At 33.4% G+C, this 20,776-nt stretch overlaps 1 protein-coding gene across 5 annotated transcripts in view; it reads left to right on the top strand.

Moving 5' to 3' along the window:
- LOC113520348 (LIM domain only protein 7) overlaps positions 1-20,776 on the top strand; it is a 244,680-nt gene that overhangs the window by 207,077 nt on the left and 16,827 nt on the right. The window lies entirely within an intron of this gene.

Genomic DNA, 20,776 nt, shown 5'->3' with positions numbered 1-20,776 from the left:
ACTTTGCAAGCGCTTATAGACTGGGGGAAAGGGATTGCTAGTAATGGGGTCAAATAGCCTTATTACTAGCAATATACCCTTTCAGGTCGACCTCCACGTGGTTCCCCCTGGAAACTATCGTGACTAATTCTAGTTTAATTCGTCAGGATGGGCCAACTGACCTACTTTCATCTTCATCTGTCATCCCTCACTGGTGCCCCGCCAGTGTATACCAATAGCGCAGACGGGGTTACCATACCATTATCACCCATTAAAAAAAAAGCGCTTATAGACTGCAACGATCGCTATCAGGCTAGCAATATGCTTGATTTATATTCATTTAAAATAAAATCTCAGTTTAATATTCATCTCACTTTATTCCTATATAAGTGCTGTGCTCTATTCGGCGGAGTGTCACCACGATTTCCAGCGAGTCTTAACCTCTTGATACGGGGGGGGGGGGGGGGGGAAGGGAATAGGATCAAATAGCCCCATTACTAGCAATATACCCTGTCAGGTCAACCTCCACGTGGTTCCCCCTGGAAACCATCGTGGCTAATTCTAGTTGAATTCGTCAGGATGGGCTAACTGACCTGCTTTCATCCTCATCAGTCATCTATCACTGGTACCCCGCCAGTGTATACCAATAACGCAGACGGGGTTACTGTACCATTATCATGCATTAAAAAAACCTCTTGATACGACACAACACCAACTTCCTTAATCTGATGTAATTATATCTTGGTCTCTTTTTTCCCCTCCTTCCCTTTATTATGATGTTCATAAGTTCGTCATTAGGGAAGGTAGATAAAGTTTTGTTGGAGAAAGCAGTTCAGGGTACAATAGGACTGATATACCTGAAAAAGGTAAAAGCCCTTAAAATATTAAAAAAAAAAAAAAAGTTCGTCATGTCGTATGAAGTGTCCCATCATAGTCTCTCTTCTGAACTCATATAATTATGATATTTATGTATTATATACAGATATGTATTAATATTTATAATGTGACCAACACGCGTTCGGTTCATTTCTAAAGTGACTCGCGGACATTTTCTCGGAATGCCGCCACACTGGTGTAATTGTCGGTACTTTGTAATGCAACCGGTGTTACTTCTCAACAATTAGTATTAATAGCCCATTATAGGCTGCTCTTACTGAATCACAGAGAGGATATATTATTTTAAACACACAGAGTAACAGACTAATTAGAATCGTCTAAATAGACGGAGGGAGACTTTGTACAAAAATCGATTGCTTGGGTACCTCTGTCCCATTTGTGTTTCAATCTTGAAGCAGTTGTGTTTGCATGGCTTTGTTTCGGTTTGAAGGGTGGGATATGGCGTGAATTTACTGGGTACAGAGGAATAACACCTGAGTCCTCAGGAATGGCAACGCATGGGAGGTATCATGGGCGATACAGTATACTCTGTTATGTCCATGGTACTGCTCATGTATATAGGCGACGGTTACCACTTTCATTCAGGTGGGCCGTCAGCTAGTTTGTCATTCTAAGTTGTTTATACAACTTAGAATGAATGATGAAAAAAGACTTTTGTCATCCATCAGATGGATTTTTAACTCGGTATCCTATTATTATAATAAATGCGAAAGTTTGTATAGATTGGATATCGATGGATAGATGTGGATAAATGTTTGTTAGTCTTTCACACAAAACCTACTGAACAGATTTGAATGAAATTTGGTGCACGGGTAGGTTATATCCTGGCTTAGCATATAAGATACTCGTATACTGATTCACGCGGATGAAGCCGCGGGATAGAGCTAGTATAGAATATGGACTATATATTTTTATTATACTAGTTAAGAACAATAAAATCAAACAATAAATGTGAAGGCATCAATGTGAACGAAAGACCTTCACGCCTCATAGAAATATTTAGATTGCGTGGGCGCATATTTGCATTGCTTGGTCGATAGCGTACGTCGTTATGTTTACAAATCTTTAAACACTCCACGACTTTTCATATTGTTATGAAAACAATACAGAAATCTTTGAGATGATTAAGAAAAAAACAGGCAGTAGTAGTTTACTTAGTTTCGTAGACAACTTATAGTTGAGCTAATTCTAAAACAATATCAAATTTACTATGTTTTTTTGGTACGTATATTACGTGTCTTCATCAGTTGTAAACCAATTATGATATTTTTTTTAGCATTATCACAATTTAAGTAACTTTATTTAAAAAGCAAATTCTTCTAGGTTATATTATTTTCTTGCTAATTTTTTTTATTGTCGATGTAAGGTTTTTTTTTTTATTTTTTGAGAGTCACTTGCCAGTCACATCATGACATACAAAAAAAATACAATCGAATTTAAACTCAATACTTTTAACTTTTTTTCATTTAAAATACCTACAGAACCACCATTTTTGTTAACCAACTCGTTATTTCCTTTTAAAACGTTAGAGTGTTGGTAATCTGTTACAATATTGTTTGGACATGTTGGCCATAAAAAATAATGTGTACACAACCTATGGAAGGCATAACCCGAAGATGGCGTGGGATTTGACGAATGTCTCCCTTTATTTGTTCATTGAAATTGCGTAGGTTTTGTCTTCATTCAGTTTATAATAAGGGGCTTACTACACTATCAGGTATGCTGAATCATATGTAGATAAATATATCAATATATCTAACAAAATTGTCAATTGAGAAATTTGGTTGTCATTGCCTTATAAGTTAGAACTAGGGTTGCCAACATTTTTTCAGCTGATTATATAGTATTTATCAAAATAAGCTATAAAAAGTATAGTACATTTAAAAAAGAATATAGTATTTCTTGGAAATATTTAAATGAATGTATAAATAGGTAACAAACCTATTTTTTTTTTTTAATAAAACCTATATTGTTTTACACTTTTTGCGTTCTTTAACAATTTTTTGTTTACAAAGAATCTATAAAATGGTTCGTTGCATTCAACATTTGTTGTAGTTTTATTAAAATTAATAATATCAGCATCTCATTTTTACGAAATGAAATATTTAAATGCTTTAAACAGACATTTAATATAATAAAGGCCATGCTACGAAACATTTTGGTATCTGTTTAATTGCCTTAAAAATTGTAGGCATGCAAATTTAATGCGTTAATTAAATAAGGTTACAGGACTAATGTTTGTGATTATTAAGATTAAAGAAAAAATAAATTTAAATCAAACCAAAATATACATAAAATATTGGTGAGATACTCTGTTTTCTCTTCACTTCATTCTTTCCTCTTGGAAATCTCCTTTCTGTAAATGCTGCATACATACTACTGCATGTTAGCTACAGAAATATAGTACTATACGTACTATATATTATAGTATGTGTGGCAACCCTAGTGAGAACCCACAGATATACGGATTGATAGATGAAATAAATATTATTTGAGACGGTGTTAATTTATTTACGTTCTAAACTAACAATTAATTATTGTTTTAAAATGTTAAACATCTCAATCTTTCTTTTACCAGTCTTTTAACAGGATAATTTATTATCTCTTTTTTTTTTTAAAGTTGGGATAGTTCTATGATTGGAGAGATAAGATTGGAGCCTACATTCAACTTTCTTGCAGTACATTTAGTGTGGAACATTCTCTTTTCGATAGATCGTATCCATGGACCATGTTGTCTCTGTGTTCGCTCAGAAGGATATGGTCACATGTCGTGATATAATTAAAAAAAAAGGCTGTATTTCTCTTTATAGTTTTCACATAATGTTATGCCTTGCCAATCAAAACTTTTTTTTTATTATTTCAGTCCTTAACTGTAACATAAACCTTCCCCATAAGAGGGGTTTTACCAGTAGTTGCCACGCTTGGCAGGCGGATTGGCAACCGCAGTTAGGTTTTTAAAGATGTTTTAAGTGGGACGCTGCCGCCCATCTCTCGTCCTTAGTAGCCTCTTACGACACCCACTGGAAAAGAAGGGGTAGCCCATTCTGTGCCGGGACACACAGGGTGAACTAAAAGATTACTAAGAGATAATAGATAAAAATTCTTTCCTAAATCGGTTTAGAACTGACGAAGTTAGAAAGTAACAAACATAAAAAATACAACTGAAATAACAACATCCTTCTTTGTAAAGTCGGTTGAAAATGGATAGACGGTTCAATTATCCAGCACATATACACCTAGTACAAGTTCTACTGTATTTGTTCTACTAAATGATACTATTATATTTTCAGAATTTATATTGTGACCAAAAATGTTAATAATGTATACATACATACATACATATCTGTCACGCCTGTCTCCCATTAGGGTAGGCAGAAACAATGGAACGCCAAATGTTTCGATTCAAACAAACCTCTTTCGCTTCTTCCACATTCATCAATCTTTTCATACACGCTCGCCGGTTACGGGTACTTTTAATTTGGCCCTTCTTCAGCACGTCGCCTATTTGGTCGACATACGTCCGTCTAGGGCGGCCCCTACCGACGTCTACATTCATGCTTGCTCGATAAATCTCTTTCGTAATTCTTCTTAATAATGTATAATTTTTAATATTACTGATTTCATGTCTTATTTTCTATTACTGATTAATTTATTAATAGGTACTTTGCCAGCATAAAAAAAAACATAGAGAATTTGTATGAATTTTATGACAAATATGTCTTCATTACGGCTCAATCTTTAAATAATAAACACTCGGACAAACTATACTAACTTAATAAATCACCATATTAATAGTGAAACAGTAGTAGCGTCGTCGGCTATCGAGTTACAACCAGTCCCTCTGTGTCGTGTCACACACCCCCCCCCCCCCTCCTCACCCACTCCAGCCCCCGCTGACGTACGCTCCTACCGCTGTTATATACTATACCTGTTAACATGTGAGACGTTTGAAGTGAAATGCCATACTTTTTAAGTGATTTCCGAAATAAGGAAATTTTTAATACGTTTGTTTTTTTTTTCATTATTAATTATGTGATAAAGTAGCTAATTTTGACCTGAATTTCACAATTTTTTGCAATTTATGGGATTTACTACTGTGGTGTTTAACTTCCTCTCCCCGCTCTCCCCCATTATCTTGTTTTTTTTTTTTAATTATTAATATTTTAAACCTTATTTAATAAAATAAACCACCTGCGCTAACTGTATACGCTGGCAGAACACCAGTGAAGGATGATAGATGAATAATGAAAAATCAGTTAACCCATCGTAATGAATACATCTGGAATTTAACACGATGATTTCCAGGAGCAACCGCGTGGAAGTCGACCTGACAAAGTATATTGCTAGTAACTGAGAACAAGGGACTGGTAGTCCGCTAACAAACCCTCTCCTCCCTCCCCCCATTTTCTTGTTGGTCCCAAGGTAATTTTGGCTCACCAGGAATAACAGTGTATTCCGGAGCTGTTTATGTCTACAGATTTACGAGTATATCACGGGAACGTCAGTTTGTTGGGCATTCTAAATGTCATATATAATAAAAAAAAATGCTTATTTTTATTTTTTATCTGTCAACACGCTTAATATCGCCTTTCATCATCCATTTTGCATGCATTGCCGTTGAGCAAAATTTTAAATTATGTCCACTTACCTACGGAACCCTATCGAATACAGCTTTCTCTAAATAAATATGTATCGGCAACATGTTAAAGTAAAGTAAAAAAAAAACTTTACTGGCCGTTTTACGAGCTTGGAATTTGGTGTATGATCTTTTTATGATCTCCAAAATATACGTTCATGTTTATAATCGGCCATTGGTGATTTCCAGAAAGCTGGTAGGTTACCTACTATTTCTTTTTTATAAACAAAAGTACTTCTTCTACTTCTATAACTTTTTACAGGCCATCTAATCTTACTAATATAGCAATATTGTACCTAAACGATGTCTGTACATAACAGATATTTAAATAATAACCAAAACTATAAATTATGGAAATTTTGTCTCTATGTGTGATTTTTCTAGCGTCACGAAAAAACTATTCAATGAAATAGCATGCGATTTTTACAGTTGTATTCCTAAACGTCTAACTTAAAACCTAGTAAATGCTTTATGTTGATACACCATCTGCTTTATGTTGATACCAAAACCGAACTGCTAATTCACATGCCCCTGCCAAGCGTGATAACTAGTGGCAAAATCCGCTTTTATGGAGAAGATCAACAGTGGACCTTTCATACTTGATATAATGACGATTATTATAATACCTATATGGCTTATTTTTTTTTTAATGGGTGAAAATGGATTGGTAACCCCGCCCGCGCTATTGATATACACCGACGAGGCACCAGTGGAAGATGATAGGTGAGAATAAATGCAGGTTAGTTGGCCCACCATGATGAATTCGACAAGAATTAAACATGATGGTTTCCAGGGGGAACCGCGTGGAGGTCAACCTGAGAGGGGGGTATATTGCCAGTAATGGGGCTATTAGACCCCATTACTTTCAATCCCTTTCCCCCCAACCTATATGGCTTAGTATACGCCATCTGGGAATTGTAATAGTGAGCCATACTATAGGTAATATTCCTCTCTTGACGCATATATAAATGTATACCTATTTATGGAAATTATGTAACACAGTCTTGGCAAAAGTTTAGAAATCAGTTCGGAGTTGGTAAATATATCGCGTAACACACAAAAAATACATTCAAAATGGGACCTTCGCCTTTTTTGAAGACAGCTGAAAATTATAATACAAATTACAACCAATTGACAATCCGAGCACGCATTGTCGATAAAATAAAACGAAAATGGTAGTCGTTAGAAAAAACATGAGTTTTATGGCGAAAAAACCTATAATGTTAGACACTCGCTGAACATTTGCGTGAAGGTTCGAACACTGTTACCAGGTTAATTGCTGCCGACTTTCCAGTCACCATACATTGTAGCATATTAGGTCGTCCTAAGTGGGATTGAAGTTGAATGGAAATCAAATTTTATGGAATGTAATGATAATATGTATTTGGTGGAAAAACATACTGAGTTGACCCCAAATAGCATACTCAGTTGATTTGTATTCATAGTAAGAATGGGTAATATCTATATACTGTAGTTACAATATCTATATATCGCCCCTATAAGAAATATATTAAATAATGGTTATCCAATATATAATATTGAAATAAAGTACTAGATTAAAATGATTATAAATATACAAAAGCTATGGGCGATATATAAATAGATACCTTTCTTTTTGCCATTAGTGTTCAGATGTTCCTAATATATAAACATCGTACCGATATCACCTATGCCTAATCTATAATCAGGATTGACATGTAGCTTAAAAAAAAAGAAAAATTATTTTTTGTTCCACATGTGGATCCTGATTTTGGATTCATATCCTGATTGAACGGAGGCAAATAATGGGACTAAGGCTTAATTATCAAATATCCAAATTAATGATAATTTTGTTTAAAAAATACACAGAAGAATAGAAATATTATATTAGAAACTATCGATTGTTATATATAATAAAATCGGTCTTTATAAGTCGAACAAATTGCATATAACGAAAAAAATATTAAAGGCGAATTGCACTTTTAAACTTCCTTGAACTCTTCCTTTTTCAAATCCTTTAAAATATTTGTAATTTAAGATTTTGTTTCATATAAAAACTGATATCTGTGTTGAAAGTTATAGTCATATTTATAGATTAAAAGCAGCTGAATTGCTTATCTCTTTTTAAAGCTACTTTAAAAAGAAGGACGTTCTCAATTCGGTTGTATTTTTTTTTTATTTTAATCCTCCTAACTCCATTAGTTATAAACAGATTTAAAAATTTATTTTTGAACAGAAGATATACTTACAGATAGTCCTCTAGAAATTTTAACAAAATCTGTTTAGTCGTTTAGTTTTGAAATCAAGTTAATCAATTTTGTCACGATTGAACTATTTGTTGTTATGTTAAACATCTTTTTTTTGCAACAAATAGAAAAATACTATTTACTTTAGAACTTTCTTTTTCAAAGATAGTTAAAAATAAAGAAATCCAACCTCCGCAAGCGAAGTCACAGGCATATACTAGTCCACCAATAGTCCTTATCAGACTCGCCTCGCTAAACACCAGTAGTGTGGAATGTGGCGAACAAAAACACAGTGTCTTCCCATAGCTTCCTGCGCGGCCAGTTTGCAAAGCACATTACCAATTACAGACTTATGGGAGCGGCATGAAAGTTATTCGCTAGCATGGGATGAATAGTCATAAGACTAGCCATGTAGAAGGACTTGATTTATCTATAAAATAATATAATTTAACAGCTACTTTGATCGTGATGAAATTAATATAAAACTAATATGGGATTTAAAGTCTAAAGATTGTAGAAAGAATTATCGAAACCAAAACATAAACAAGTTTTTATTTCCTTCTCTTTCTTTTGTAGTTTAAAAAGTGCGTAGAATTATAAATGCGAAAGTTTGTAACGATGGATGAATGAATTAATATTTGTTACTCTTTCACGCAGAAACTACTGTACGGATTCGAATAAAATTTGGTGTACGGATAGGTTATGTCCTAACTTATTACATAGGATACTTTATATACTATCATCATAATCATCATCCATCTGTCCACTGTTGAACATAGGCCTGCCCCTTTAGACTGTCGTAAAGAACGGTCCAGAGCTATCTGCATCCACTGTCTTCCTACAATACCTTTGAGGTCGTCACTCGCTCTATTGGAAGTCCTCTTCGTATACTTTATGTACTATACTAAATACAAATAAATACAAATACAAATGACTTTATTGTGGATCATAGGTTAAATTAAGGTATTACATGAGTTAAATAGTATCTCCATGTCCTGCTATATAAGCGTACAATATATGGAACAGTTAACAGTATACAAAACATAACATTTAAAATTATACAGTGAAACAAAACATATTTATATGAGACATTATTTTTTACAAATGAAGACTAGTTATCTATACTAAAGAGTAAATAAATAAATGAGCATATCCCATAAAATGTTTTCTTCCAGTCAGCCTTAATATTCCGTAATTACTTTAAACAAAAATACGAGAACAAAATTCTACAATGAATAAAGTACAAGTATATTATATACCAAACAGATGCCAACTTTACAATTTGTAGACAAATAGACGAGATTTCTCAACATGATACCAAAAAGTACAACCTAATTGCCATCAGTTGTGTAGATTTTAATATTAAAACTGTAAGGTTGAAATTTCCTTAGCAAGATATAAAATTCACATGGCCAACCCAACAATGGCTTGGCAAAAAACAAGCATGTACTTAATACTTGTAGGTAGATGTCATTGATACAACATATTTACTTCAAAGACAATGTTTTCGAGTGTGAATTAATGTTAGGCTTTTATAATAAACTCTCTGCCTGCTACTTGTTACGCGTAGATTTTGGAAGTAGAAAAACCATAATAGATTATTTCTGTCAAGATAAATCGCATACTACTAGTTTTTAAGTTAGACATTCAGGAATATATCTGTAAAAGCTGCATCCAATTTGGTGCAGTAGTTTTTGCTTGATGCTGGAAATACTGTTTAGGCATCCGTTCACCTTATTTAGTAATATTATAAGTTGATCGTATAATTTTTTTCTTAAATATCTCCCATAGTTCGAATATTATCTAAAATTATATTCCTTACTGATAGAATAAATGTGAACGTGAGTGTGTTGGTTATATTATAACGCCTCAAATAATCCGCAACCTAATAACCTCATTACTAGCAATATACTCTATCAGGTAGACCTCCACGCGATTCCCCCTGGAATCCATCATGTTTAATTCTAGTTGAATTTGTCAGGATGGGCTAACTGACCTGCTTTCATACTCATCTATCATTTCTCACTAATGCCTCGCCAGTGTATACCAACAGCACAGGCGGGGTTTTTTTTTTTGATAAGTGAAAATGGAATGGTAACCCCGCCTGCGCTAACGGGATACGCTGGCGGGACTCCAGTGAAGGGTAATCGATGAAAATGAAAACAGGCCAGTTAGCCAATCGTGATGAATTCATCAGGAATTAACCATGATAGTTTCCAAGTGGAATCGCGAGGAGGTCGACCTGGTTGGGTATATTGCTAGCAATGGGATTTTTAGTCTCCATTACTAACGATCCCTTTCCCCGCGCAGGCGGAGTTACCATACCATTATCACCCATTGAAAAAAAAAACTGTATGTACCTATATGTATGCTAATATTCTAATATTACACAGACAATCTGAAAATCCTTTTCATGTTAATCACACCCGATGTGGTTTTAGCTGTGAATTTTTATTAGCGTCGTGAGTCAGTAGAACACGACACGATCTAAGACAAATATTTCCTGCTGTCTGTGTTATGCTAATTGCATATGTTTCCTCTCAGCATATACTTGCTGTATACTGCGGCTTTTTTTTTAATGGATGATAATGGAATGGTAACCCCACCTGCGCTATCAGTTTACACTGACGGGGCACCAGTGAGTGATGATAGGTGACAGCGGGTCAAATGGCCCATCGTGGCGAATTTAATAATAAATCAATCATGATGGTTTCCAGGGGGAGCTGCGGGGAGGTCGACCTAGTACGGTATTTTGTTAGCAGTGGAGCAGCATTCCTTTTCCCCCCTCGTATACTGCGGCTTAGCTTTCAGCCTTTAGCTGTCCACTGCTGAACAGAAGCGTTCCCCATAAGGGAAATTTTGCCAATAGTTGTCACACTTGGCTAGGCTTTGGACATGTTTTAAGAGAGACGTTACTGCCCATCCTTAGTCGACGGGAAAGGAAGGGGTTGCCTATTCTATGCCGGGATCACACGGCTATATTGATAAGAATATATTATTATATATACTTCGGGCTGTGTACTGTATATACTTTTACGTAATTTTATTAAATATGAAATATAAAGAGTGTCAAAGATATAGCTTCTATTTTTTCACTCGGTTGCATTGCGGTTGCGCAACAACAATTGTGTCACTGACAGGTGCAATAAATGATTGCAGACTCTTCGCTGTAAATCAAACTGCAACGTCTTGTTTGTTTTACGACGTCACTGCCAAATTGAGTTTATATTTTTTCTCATACATACATATTTTTAGTCGATTTCAATTTATCTTATTAAGTCGCGTACAAAACGCGATACAGTTAAACCCCGTAGAAAAATGCAAACGAAAACCGGAAGATACGTTTTCATTACTGCACGCATGAGAACAAGACGCTGGATGTTGCTGTCTCGTTCTGTCTCATGTATATAGCAGTGATAACTTATGTATAGATCGGTTGGTTCAACCGAGCATAAGAACATTACAGTTTATAGTGCTTGTATGCTTTTTGTATGTTTATCTCTTATTTCAGACACAATGTAGATTGTTTTTTGAATAAATGAATGATGACTAGTCCTAAAATATATCCATAACTTAGGAGGAAACATAAATAGATTTACTCATACGTCGAAACCCAATTATAATATTAATGTAACTGAACATTTTCTACCAATATGAATAGTTAAAACCTCTTAAACGAAACAGATCACGTGACCACGTGGCTTAAAGTTGTTCAGTTTTGAAAGCTGAAACCCAGTGATAGCATTTTATCACTGGGTTTTAGTTTGATGAATAAGATACCAAAACCGTGGTTAAAACGGCGATTGTGAATGCACATTGCGATTACTTTTCATTCATTTTTTAAAATAACAATTGGATTCCATGCAATTCGCTACCGCTCATCACTTGTAATGATCGGTTCAATTTAAAATATTCCCGCGAACGGTGTTTCGTGCAAAAATTCACGAAACACTCGCATTTAGTCGTAGTTCGTGCGCCCGCGCATCGCATACGTATGCTACGTACTCGGTACGTGCCCGAGTACCAACTGTAAATAAGTGTAAAACTCAGTACTTACTCTTAAGTATAGACAAATTAGTTTTTACACGCGACTTCGCACGCGTGACCAAGATACGATAATTGTATCATACCTAACCAGTTTCATTTTTAAATAAAAATTAAAATACTAAACCGATTTAGATAAAATTTCTATAAGAGTAATCCGAAAGTATATTCTTTCAATTAAAAAATGAATTTTTGAAATCGGTTTATAAATGACGGAGTTATGAGGTAACAAACATAAAAAAATACAACTGAATTGAGTAGCTCTTTTTGAAGCCTGTTGAAACGTAAAAAAAGGTACAACTGAATAAGACCGCCTTTTGTACCTTTATGTGTATATTTCAATCTGTATTTATGTTACTGTATTTCATTTGAATTATTCACTTGTCATTGTTTATTTTTATTTATGGTGCAATAAAGAGTTAAATAAATAAATAAATAAAGAGTAACCTACGTCCTTCTCCATCGTTAATACCAAATTTAAAATAAAGATTTATTGAGCCATTAATGCGGGAAGAGGTTACAAATAACATACATACTTTCAAATTTATAATATAAGTAAGGATTTGATTAAACATAGAATCGTCAAAGTCGATTTAAAATTGGCGGAGATACATACAAGTACATAAATAAGAAAGAAAAAATCTTATGTTACTTTTTATATATTTTCTTTTTTTTTTTTTTGTATTTTTTTCTCTCTTTGTTTATCTGTGTTTATTGCTATTTTTATGCTGTAGATAGTACAACCAAATTATCTATCTATCTACCATTGTGTTCAATAAGAACAAAAACATTGATACAGGAACTAATTCCTCGTTGCAAAGTACTTTTTTTTTTTATTTCTTTTGTTTCGTCTGTAATATTTTTTTTTTGTCTTTTCACAATACATTTATTTTTTATACAACTTAGAATGGCAAACAAGCTGACGGCCCACCTGATGTAAAATGTCACCTATAGACATGAGCAGTACCATGGACATAACAGAGTATACTGTTTCGCCCATAATACCCCCCCATACGTTGCCATTTCTGAGGACGACATGCACTTCAATACACTGTATTTTATTTTTATTTCAATTTAATTATTCTGGATCCAAGTTCCTGCAAAATTTATCAATAATACCAACCATCGACCAGCAAGGAGCTCAATACATTGAAGCTTTATTTTTGAAGTCGGTTAAATTGTAAAGATTTGCATCAATAATTATAATTATTACAAGAGATTTATATATAATGATCAATTATGGTTTCTATGTTGTAACGTTTATGTTATCGATAAATCTAGGTTGTCCTAGCATCTAGCCGGTAGTCGCTGTCCAATCAGGGACTTAACATCTTTCAAGTCGGATTAATAAGCGTTTAAATTCATATTAAGTCTATCTCGACGTCCTCCATATTCCACGCCAACAGGATTAGTATCCCATGATGATAATCCGCGTCTTCCTAACATATTCAAATATGGATGATTACTAGGTTTCACTCATACATGCTATCCTTTTATATCATGAATTGATTTTGTTTCTATCAGTATGCTTTCATTATTTTAGTTTATGGTAAATTATAAATCTTAAATTATAAAAATCCCATGTCACGATGTTCCTTCACGCTGATCTCTGAAAGTAAATGAAATTTTATTTATTTATTTACTCTTTATTGCACCACTTAAAGAATAATGTAAATATATGTATATCGCATTTATGTAATTTAATAGTTAATTGAATGAATGAATGAATGGTTTATTTTCTCTTCACCAAAGGTAGTATAAAGTGACAACTTGAGGTACAATTTGATATGAAGACCAATTTTGTGAGAGACTGGTGCTTGCGGTAGATTAAGTTAATTAATAGTTTATCGTTAATTTTGTAATTTATCGAATTAATATTGTTTAATCTAAATTAAGAGATAGGATTGTTGTCACTAACATTACTGGTAACATTGTACACCTTTTATATATGGGATCTAACTACTCTATGGCTAAACAATATATCTTATGTGGAGGTTGAGCTGAACCTTCACTCGATTCCTCATAGAAAACATCATGGTTAATTCATACCTAATTCGTCACGATGGGTTAACTGACCTGCTTTATCCTCACCAATCATCCTTCACTGGTGCCCCGCCAGTGTGTACCTATAGCGCATGCGAGGTTACCATTCCATTTTCACCCATTAAAAAAAAACTTATTTGCCATTCCATATTGCGTAAAAAAGGGGAAAAATTAAAATTCATTAATAAATATTTATATTTTTAACTCGTCACGTTTCGATTACCTAATTAGCATTTGACACGAATCGGTTAAATTTTATCACGAACGGTCATACATTTTCATAAACTTTTTTAGTATTCATCAATGAAAAAGGATGTAGTCAAAACTTACTTGATTCATTCATACGTTACTACTGGAATCCACAATTATTGACATTATCGCGTATGACGTTAAACGGTTGAATCGGTTTTCATAAAATTTTAATTTAATTAAAAATATCATAGGGAGACTTTGTAGAAAAGTCGTTTGCTTGGGTACCTCTATCCCATTCGTGTTTCAACCGTAATGCATTTGTGTTTGCATGGCTGTGTTTCGGTACAAAGGGTGGGATATGGCGTAAATTTACAGAGTACAGAGGAATAACACCTGGGTCCTCGAGAGTGGCAGCGCATGGGGGGTATCATGAGCGAGACAATATACTCTGTTATGTCCATGGTACTGCTCATGTCTCTAGGCGACGGTTACCACTTTCCATCAGGTGGGCCGTCAGCTTGTTTGCCATACTAAATTGTATAATATATATATATATATATATATATATATATATATATATATATATATATATATATATATATATATATATATATATATACTGTGACTAATAGAATAAATAATAATAATAGAATAGAATAATAAAAAATAAAAAAATATAAACAAAGAATTTTTCGACTATATCAATAATATAATATAACCACAAAAAAAGCTATAAGTTCACAGTAGTCCCGCATTGAAATTTTACTCTGTTAGATTTATCTACGCGTGTACAGATTTAAATAACCTCTCGAGTCGTGTTTGACAGGCCATTCCCTTCCATTCCGTAAATTCCTTCAAACACGGAATTGGCGGAATTCCTTTATCCTTTCGATGCCGCCTCCGGCAAATTGATTCGTGATGCAAGACGCACGAGCTCGCATCACGCGCAAGGATCAGTGTTCGGTTCCTGCGAAAATTACAGCTGCTGAATTCCTATTTGTTAGGGAGTTGCAGGTAATAAGGTAATGACTTATTATTTTGGCCAATCTCGTACATAAAATCCTCAAATACTATTTATTTATGAGATATGGCAGTATTCTTTATTTTTAAGTGATTTATAAAAAGACTAGGTTCTCCATTCATATGTTTCTTTCTGTTACTATGTTACGTAACATCGTCGACAAATTCTAAATACATTACAATTTTTTTCCAATAGTTAGTTATCTTAGTCCCTTATCCTTGCAGCTGTCGTTTTTTTTTTTTTTTTTTTTGCACAGTAATAAACTATTTATTGCGAAGCGATAAGTATATGAATAGGTTGTACCGCGTTTAAATTATTAAAATCTCTAATATTGCTATAACCGCGCTTGGACTACAAATTTAACTATAAATAAAATTGGAGTTCTAGAGATTTTATCATTCTATTAAATAATCTGGAAAAAATAGTCTAAGCATGTCTAAGCGTTTGCGACTGAATCTGTTGTTATTATCAAAATGTTTAACCAGTGAGCATGGTGTTCAAAAATAGTCGATTGACATCAAAATTTATCTAACATCATCAGTATTTCCGAACCAATATGATATTGTAACCTTTGAGAAAAGAGTATATTCTTTTTAAAAGGGCCAGCGGTACACCTGCAATTCCCCTGATATTGACAATTATTTTTTATGGAGAAAAAAATAAATCTAATATGTATGGAACATCTCAGTATATTTTATCATCATCATCATCATCATATCATATCCATTATCTATCCACTTCTGAACACAGGCCTCCTCCATAGACGGCCATAAGGGGTTTTCTTGAGCCACCTGCATCCACTGACTATATAGCATTTTATATTTAATTTAAAATAAGAATAATAATAAGTCAATATTATTGTTAATTTTAAACTTACACGTTATTGACACATATTTTAAATACACTATCGGCACTTAATGCGATGAACGTAGGCAGAAAAGAAGCAGGTATGTAGGTACTATTTACGTGTAAAAATTGTTCATCGCTTTAAGTCCGAATAGTGTATTTAAAATATTAATGTTAACATAAATGTGAAGCGATTTCTTTTTCTTTTTTTTTTTTTTGTTGAGAAAAATCTACATTATGTATCACACACTCTGACCTCCGAACCAGCATATCACATATGAACAGCCGCGACCATTTGCCGTTTATTAACCATCTACTTTCTATTCAAATGGCCAAAACTGTGACAGCGAAAGTACCATATGTGACGGTGTCTTGACCAGTTTTCACTTTTCATTCTCTTATATCATAGGCGATAATGCTGTATCGTTATTGAGCCGATAATTTCGTAACGCGACATTCACCTTGAGAGGCGTGGTGCTTTTCTCTAAATCGTCTGAACAATACTGGTTCTTTGGGTGAGGCAACTTGGGTAGTCCAAACCTTTAAACTATTAATTATAACCCACTTCGTTATTATTGTGATTCAAGCCATAGATAAACTAAAGTTACACATGTTTTTTTACTGAATATTTTTATGTTGACTAACTATTGTCCTTTCTATCATGCTTAATTATGTGAAATGAGCTCACTGTCTATATTTATGAAACATTATGTCTTGGAAAATCCTTTATAGATTCTCACGATCCAAGTTCATTTAATGCGGAGTCAAATATACTCATATATTCGTTATGTTTAAAACATAAATAAATAGTAAATAAATATATTAGTTATTTTCTAAGTTTAAACTAATAAGATTCAATTGTCATACCTTAATTAATAGATGTTCTTTTTTTTTTCAAGCTTTTAACCCTTTGAATGCCGACGAACGCCATCGCACTCGTGCGCATTGAGCGTCATAACGTTCGTGAAATCAGTCGCTGTTTATCTTGCTGTAAAAAAAAAATTAGATAATTTTTATAGGAGATACAGTTTTTTTTAGAGACAAAGGTAAATGACATCAACACGACAAAGATTTCTTTGGCATTTTTAAGTAGATATGAGTAAAAATCAATGGCACTAAAAGGGTTAAGAATCCGTTTACTGTACAGTTAATCAGTAGAAAATTTCTTTAGATATTATGCTCGCCATGTGTACCTTTGTTATGTACATAAAAGTTAAATGCATAAATAATAACATTATTTACTTTCTCTACAACATCATATTATATAAAAGTTTTTTAATAAACAATATCAATTTAAAAACATTCTGTTAATAGTCCGATAGTAGTATCTGAAAAACTTAATTCTTTTAGTATTAACGTACATATTATTTGTATTAAAACAAATATTATTGAAAATAAACTTTAATATTATAGTTAATGAATTCTGAACCAAGTTGCATATTCATGTTTACGTAGGCGTTCGCCTCGTTATGTAGTATACAAGTATATACTGTTTGAACTTACGACCTCACGTTACAAGCTCTCTAACAACCAAACTATATTCCATCAATCAATTTATATTATATTATAGACTACAGCAAGATCGTAACGTTTTACTTGAACAACTGTTACTTTACTAATAATATTACTAAATATTATAGTCGTCTTTCGGTCTTTTAACCGACACTATGCTATGTAGTTATTAAATTTTTAGATAAATATTCCAATTTAATGATTGAAATTTATTTCCCGTGGGGGTCGTAAGGGGCGACTAAGGGAACTTATTGGTCTAAAGAAGAATAGTCACTCTTAAAACATAACCAAAAGCAAAAATTCGGTTGCCGATATATTTGTCAGATGTACTAACAAAACCCCTCTTATGGGGAAGGCCTATATTCATGTATGTATGTATGTATATGTATTTGCCAGAAGGAGACTTTGTATAAAAGTCGTTTGCTTGGGCACCTCTGTCCCATTCATGTTTTTACCATGAAGCAGTTGTGTTTCGGTTTGAAGGGTGGGATATGGCAGTGAATTTACAGAGTATACAGGTGTTAACCTGAGTCCTCAGGAATAGCAACGCATGGGAGATATCATGGGCGAAACAGTATACTCTGTTATGTCCATGGTACTGTTCATGTCTATAGGCGACGGTTACCACTTTCCATCAAGGGGCCTTCAGCTTGTTTGCCATTTTAAGTTGCATAAAAAAATGTTCAGCAATAGACAGTTACAGCTAACACGATGATGATCATCGTGAGTGATTTAAATTAATACGAAATGAATATGTATCAACGTTACAATATACCACGTAGTTCCGTGCCTTTGTTTATATGCTAAAATATGTTATAAACACATCATATTTTTCAAGATTAGTATTGTGATTCAATGATTATTTGACAGTAATAAATATATAAATTGATTTATAAATATATTTATCGATTTAATGATAATATTTTTGATTTATTTTTTTATTAATATTTCATTTATCTTTGCGACTTTTGTACAAAATTATATGTTTTATACATAATTATCTATGTATGTCTATAAATACGAGAATAGGTAGACATGTATATAAATTCGTGACGATTTCCCAAATTAGTAAATCGAATGATTGAAATTACTGTCAAATAAATATGTAAATAGTTTCATAATCATAATATATTATTGTTTTATCATGAATATTACTGATTAGCTTTTTTTTTATAATTTTTCATATACGTTTGTATCGTTACAAAAATTTGATATTACGTATATTTATAATTTGTAATGTCTATAAAAAGTTGCTTTTTAATTTGCCCATTAATAAAGATTTACTTTCTATACGGGCCTATAGTGTTACTTTAAGAATAAGAATAATTTTAATTTAATTTTAATTACAAGCATTTTTAATTGTCATTTTACAATCTATTTAAATGCAATTTTAGTTAAAAATAACAAGCAAGGAACTCAACTGATACTTTTCAAGCAAATGTTAACAGTTACAATTAGTAATTTGTGTGAATATAGACTGTCAAGTTATTTGACATTGTTATGTATGTATATGTTATTAAATAAAGTATTATATTGTAAATATTACATATTTATAAAGGTCGTATTTTGGCAAAAATAGTGAATATGGAATATGCACTTCATCATCATATCAGCCAGTCAGCCTCCAACTGTCCACTTCTGAGCATAAGCCTCCCCTTTAGGGGATTTTGCCAGTAGTTTCCAAACTTGGCAGGCGGATTGGCAACCGCAGTTAGACTTTGGAGATGTTTTATAAGGGGACGCTGCTGCCCATCCCTTAATTCCTTAGTTGCCTCTTACAACACCCACGGAAAATGAAGAGGTGGCCTATTCTATGCCGGGACCACATGGCAACATGCACTTCCACACGTATTTTTGACGGTTTTAATCTATTAGTAAGATGACGTATGTACGATTTAACTCTGCCAATCTTAAAAGCGGCACGGCGAATAAATATACCGGCAAATCGCTAATGGCACAAATCATTATCTGCATATATATTTGCTTTGACTAAGTAATCTTCCGCAGACATGATGTATGGTTCTATGACGGCATCGGTGAGTAATGACAACAAACACGATCCACCTATTCGACTATCTGCAAGTAATTATAGAATATTCTGCCATGACAGTCGGCCTGATTGCCATTCTAAGTTGTATAAAAAAAAACTTAGTCTAACACAATGCATTTTTAAACAACTTACAAAAGAAGTAGGTTATCAATTTGTTTTTTTTTATGGCTATAGTATATGTTTACAACGCCAATTACACCCGTGCTTTTAATTCATATACAGTAAAACCTTTATTTTCGAGTAGCTTGAATAGAATCTCCCATGATAAGATATACCAACTATGACTCAGTCAAGAATAACTAATCAATGTTCTAGTTGCAATATTTAACAGATGCCTTCTATCCTAAGCTACGTAATATAGTAATTTTTTTTTTCAATTAATGATAATGGAACGGTTTTTTTTTTGTTGGATAAAAATGGATTGGTAACTCCGTTTACACTAACGGAATACGCTGGCGGAGTACCAGTGAAGGGTGATCGATGAGAATGAAAACAGGCCAGTTAGCCCATCATGATGATTTCATCAGGAATTAATCATGATAGTTTCCAAGGGGAACCGCATGGAGATCGACCTGGTTATGTGGTATATTGCTAGCAATGGGATTTTTAGTCTATAATGGAACGGTTACCCTGCTTACGCTAACGGTATACGCTGGCGGGACACCAATGAGAGATGATAGATGAGAATGAAAAGGCAGATCAGTTAGCGCATCGTGACGAATACACCTGAAATTCAGCACGGTGGTTTCCAGGGGCGACCACGTGAAGGTCAACCTCACAGGATATGTTGCTAGCAATGGGACTGATGGTCCACATTACTAACAATACCTTCCCCCCAGTATAGAAATTAAGAACAGTGCCACTTAAATCTTAATATATAAAAAAAAAAACATTTAAATTATTTTGGTAGCTACTTTTTCATAGATGGGGAGAAAGGATTGTTAGTAATGGAGTATAAGCAACCTCCTCGCGGTTCCCCCTGGAAACCATCATGATTAATTTATTGTGAATTCGTCGCAATAGGTCAACTGAGCTGACTTGATCCTTTCCTATCATCCCTCACTGGTACTCCGTCAAAATATACCAATAGCACAGATGGAGTTACCATTCTATTAACATACATTAAAAAAAAAAAACTAGCTTTTCTTTAACGTATAATTTAACTTATAACACACCTTTTTTTTTGTCAAGGATTTATTTACCTATGACGAATAGTATTTGAAAATAGTTTTCAATGATAAATTTGTCTTTGGAAATTTTAATATATATTATGTTAAAAATAATATAATAGAGAATGATTACGTTCTAATTGCACAGCCATTAATAAAATT

The sequence above is a fragment of the Galleria mellonella genome, unplaced genomic scaffold, assembly GCF_026898425.1.
Source record: "Galleria mellonella isolate WM207_F2 unplaced genomic scaffold, CSIRO_AGI_GalMel_v1 utg40, whole genome shotgun sequence".
Lineage (NCBI taxonomy): Eukaryota > Metazoa > Arthropoda > Insecta > Lepidoptera > Pyralidae > Galleria > Galleria mellonella.
The sequence above is the reverse complement of the archived record's forward strand: the minus strand, read 5'-3'. Positions and strand labels throughout refer to the sequence as shown.